Source organism: Theobroma umbraticum, unplaced genomic scaffold, assembly GCF_002168275.2.
Source record: "Theobroma umbraticum cultivar Fairchild unplaced genomic scaffold, ASM216827v3 scaffold_39.0, whole genome shotgun sequence".
NCBI lineage: Eukaryota > Viridiplantae > Streptophyta > Magnoliopsida > Malvales > Malvaceae > Theobroma > Theobroma umbraticum.
In genome coordinates, this window is record NW_018397281.1 from 306,783 (window position 1) to 312,116 (window position 5,334).

The window sequence follows — 5,334 nt, forward strand, 5'->3', positions numbered from 1 at the left end:
ATATTATTTCTATAATCCCAATGAGCAAAAGGTCTTTGTCTCAAGGCCTGCCACTCTCTTTAAGAAAGAGTTCTTAAATGAAAGGGCTTGTGGGAGCAAAGTTGTACATGAAGAAGTTCAAGACCCACAAATTAACATTCCATTGGAACTTGAGCTTGAGATTGTGACATCTGATGTACAACCATAACCTCAAGAGGCACAACCACTCTAAAGGTTTAGTAGAATACGTCAAGCTCCCAAGAGATATCGATTTCTCTTAGAAAGGGATGCATTGCACATAAATGATGAGCCAACAATCTTTGAGGAGGTGATGTTAGACATCAATTCTAATAAATGGCTAGAAGCCATGAAATTTGAAATGGATGCCAACCAAATATGGACTTTGGTGGATCCACCTGAAGGGATAAAACCCATTAGGTGCAAGTGGGTCATTAAGAGAAAGACTGATGTAGTTGGCAAGGTGCAAACCTTTAAAGCTAGACTAGTAACAAAAGGTTACAAAAAAAGACAAGGTACTGACTTTGAATAAAACTTTTCACTAGTTGCTATGCATAAATCCATTAGGATTTTGCAATTGTTGCATACCATGATTATGAAATATGGAAAATGGATGTAAAAACTACATTCTTTAATGGAAACTTGCAAAAGGAAGTTTATATGACACAACCTAAAGGTTTTATATCCAATGCTAATGCCAATAAGGTGTGCAACCTTCAAAAGTCCATCTATGGACTTAAGCAAGCTTCTTGGAGTTGGAACATCCATTTTGATGAAGTTGTAAAAAGGTTTGACTTTGTAAAAAATGAAGATGAACCATGTGTCTATAAAAACGTCAGCGGGAGTGCCATAATTTTCCTAATGCTATATGTTGATGACATATTGCTTATAGGAAATGATATACCATTCCTGCAATCTACAAAGATTTGGCTGTCCAAACAATTCTTTATGAAAGATTTGAGAGAAGCAGCTTACATGATAGGAATAAAAATCTATAAAGATAGATCTAAAAGGTTGCTAGGTCTTTCCCAATCCACATGCATAGACAAGGTCTAAAGAGGTTTATTATGATAGAGTCTAAGAAGAGATACTTGCCTATGTCGCAAGGCATCTATCTCTCTAAGGACATGTGTCCAAATAATCAGAAAGCGAGAGATCGCACGGATAAGATACCATATGCTCCATTAATAAGATCTATCATGTGTGCAACGCTTTGCACTAGACCAGATGTATCTTATGCTCTAAGTGTCACCAGCAGATACCAAGCTAATCCTAGTGAAGGTCACTGGATAGTTGTGAAAAACATCTTAAAGTACTTATGAAAAACTAAGGATGTATTTCTGGTTTATGGAGAAGGCGAACTCCAAGTTAAGGGCTATACAGATGCAAGCTTTCAAACTGATAAAGATGATAACAAGTTGCAAAGTGGATATGTGTTCACACTTAATGGAAGTGCAGTAAGTTCGAAAAGTTCCAAACAAGAGATGACTGTGGATTCTACAACCGGGGTCGAATACATCTTTACGTCTAAGGTAGCAAAATAGGCAATTTGAATTAAGGAGTTCATTACTGAACTAGATGTGGTTCCTAGCATTGTTGATCGAATACCATTGTATTGTGATAACAATAGAGCCATTGCATTAGCAAAAGAACCAAGGTCTTATCAGAAATCCAAACACATATTGTGGTGTTACCATGTGATCAGAGAAATCATTGAAAAAGAAGACATCTACATAGAGCGTATACCTACTAAGGATAATATTATTAATCCTTTCACTAAGCACTATCCCAACAAAATCATAATCATCATGTTGAGAACATTGGAATTAGATACATATGCGATTGGCTTTAGTGCTAGTGGGACATTGTTAGAATAAGTGCAACAAGCCAATCAACGATCGTATGGGAATTGCAATTTTGAGATATTCATGTATGACATTTTGTTATTCATAACAACATTGAGGTGGTTCTTTATCCATAAGTTTGCAATTTAATTACTTTTTGTACTTATGTAGATAAAGCCCATAGAACTATATATGCCTTGCAAAGGACTTGTTTTGGGATACAATTATGAGATCTTTATGCATCAAAGCATTGTTCCTAAAAATTCCTGATCATTGTATTATTGAGACAAGGCATCAATAATGCTCAACGATCAGCACATGTTATGTTCTTTACTTCTGAAGTAAGCAACCGCTCTCATAGGTTGAATTATAGAAATACTTGAAACCAGCATGTAAGTGCTTGCCATGGGAGAGCAAGTTCACTAAACCTGACTCGCCATGAGATGTGCATTTGGTACTTCACTCATGTGTCTATGCAATACTTCTCAGGTGTCAGTTGTGCAACTACTTCCTAGACTTGAGACACCAGGTTATCTTGTATGTGGAATACTATGCTTTGATTTCATCCCTATAGGTGCCTAACCAAGGATGCCAAAATAGGATGTTTTTAGGTACATTATGAAGCACAGGAAGGCAAATGAGTAGTTAAGATAGGAATTATCACCTTAAGTGATTCAAGGGGAAATATCTCATTAGTTCCTTGTTGACATTAGCTTAATCAAATCCTTGGCCAAGGTGATTAGGAGATTATAAAATGAGTTTCATGAGTTTTTATAAAACTAATGATCTACCTACAGGAACAAATTTCAAGATCAATAAGAGTAAGCATTGCACCAAACTCTTATCATCTATAGGATATATGATGAGGGAATGAATTATAGTAAAATGTTGTCAAAGAATCCTTTGACTCTCCTAATAATTGGGTGGTCATGATGTATTGCTAGATACCAACTAGCAAAGTCTTAAGTTTGGAGGTATAATAACTCTATTATATAGAGTTATTTTGACATATTTTGGGGGCTTAAGTAGCTAGATCTTTGAGTTTTTAGGTTTGGATTTTAGCATTTTAGGTATTTTTCTAATCTAAGTTAGATTACATGTGGAATAGTTAAATTAAGTTATTTTTGTTTAATTTAACTTTATTTTGCTTTAATTTACTTTAAGAAGAGTTAATGTTGATTTCGCTCATGGTTTTGTGCAAGATATGTGATAAGCAAGGTGCAATTGAGTTATAATAGCATAAGTATGCTGAAGGCTTCATTAGTTCATGCTGTAGTAATTTAAAAACAACATGAGTTGCAGAAGTTCAATTGATTTGATTTTTGATCCATTGAATGCTAAGAGAATGGGCTACAACTTTTATGTCTACCATTTTACCTAGTTCAGACCAGATCGAGGTGACAATCATGTCAAAAAATGATGGACAAATGCATTTTTGCACAAGCTAGCATGGTGACTAGAGGCTGTGGCACTAAAGAAGCTACCGTTACAACGTTGGAGGATCGTGGCCATAGCACTGAGCTAGTGAGGTGCACCATACAAATGGTGGAGAGTAGAACACCATAGCATTGGAGAAGCAACGCCACGGTGCCACCTCGATTTCCAAAAATAACATTTTGATAGAAAATTGGAAAGTAAGGTGCCTTTCACATATTTAAAGGTCTTTTTGAGAGCATTCGAGAGGGAGGACAACAACAACATTTATAACAAATTGGAGTTAAAAATCAAGCAAGAAATCAAGAGCAATTGAGAAAGATTCAACATGAACCAGGCTTCAACTTTAGTTTATTTCTCTCTTTTGTGCTATTTTTATTTTCTTGTTTTGAATTCACCGCTAAACTTTTTCTGATTGTGTTTTATTTAGATATCATAAACTAATTTTCTTTTTTAGGATTTTGGTGATTTTCAACATGTAGTCTGAATACTTGTTTTTCTGTTCTTTATCATGAATGGGTATTGTTTTACTTATTCAAATATATTCTTAATAGCTTTAATTGCCTTATCAACAATTAATTGATTTGTGAATCTAATTGAAACTCGACAGAGAACTTTTAGGTTGGACTAATATTTGAATAGTGTATATTTATGTCACTTAGGTGATTTGATTTGATTCGGGTAGACGTACGCCAATTGCCATACATAGTCAAATTAAGACACTTATTTAATGAACTTAATTAATTGATTCCTATAGACATATAGTAAACTAATTAAGTTAGGTATTTGTGCAAGCATCTTGATGGAGACTTATTCATAGCTTTGAATTCTAGGTTTGTAAAACCACCTAGGAAAGATAAATAATAAGAAAAGTTGGTATCCAATAAAGTGTTGAATGAACCCATGATCCTAGGTCTTCAATCTACTGTTTTTCTCAATATATTTAATTTTTGTTAGTTAATTTAGTGTTTCTTTTAAGTTTTATTTTGATCAGCGATTCAATTTTTGGGTTACTTAACTAAGATTAATTTGTAAACAATTTTAACACTTAATGAAACTTTAGGAACAAATCGTTGTGGGAACAATAATATAGATTTACTGTTTATATTACTTATTTGATATGTATACTTGCATAAACAAAGTCAACAATACTTAAATACCTTAATTTCATCCTTGAGAATTCATAACTAAAAGTTATGGAGGTTGTGGAAGAGATTTAGAATGGGATTAGGCCTTAGAAGGAACAATTTTTGCAAATTTGGACTTAAAAAGTCGACCTAAGTGCACTGAGGGCCAATCCTATGAAGTAAAAGCAAGGCAGGTCATGTATCCTAGTTAAGGATCGACTATAGGCCCTCTATAATTGATCCTAAGAAGGAAAAATGAAAGAAATACAAACATTCTAGTCCAAGATCAACTATAGAAGGCCTATTGTCGATCTTGTGAAGGAAAAAAGAGTGAAAAGTGGGCATTATGGTCCAAGATCAACTATAGACCTCTATAATCAATCTTATGAAAGGGAAATGGGTGAAACACAGAACCTTTTAGTCTAAGATTGACTATAGATACTCCATAGTCAATCTTAGATTGCCTAGTCAGCCTAAAATCTGCTTAAAAACCTTAAAACCCGAAAATCCCTCATTTCTCCCTTATCCTTTTACACTTCTACCTATTTTCTCTCAAATTTTGCACCTTTCAAAACCTTCTAACTCCATCAATAAATCTTGGATTCTAAGTGCCAAAGGTAAGGACTTTCACTCCTAAAGACTTCGTTTTGCTGATTTTTGTTTTTCTCTCTCTAAAAGCTAAGAATTCTTGTAAGTTTTCAAGATTTGGCTAAATCCTTCATTTAAAGCTCACCCAAGAAGAAAGATAGGCGAAATAAGTTGTTTACTTAAAGGGTATGAGGTTTGGATGAAAGTTTGGTGGAAATAATTGGAAATACGTGATGATTAAATAGGGTTAGAAATGGGCATTCAAAGTATTTTGAAAATTAGTAAAGGCTTTTGAGAATATTAATGATTAAATATCATTTGATCGGGACTTTGAATATTGATGA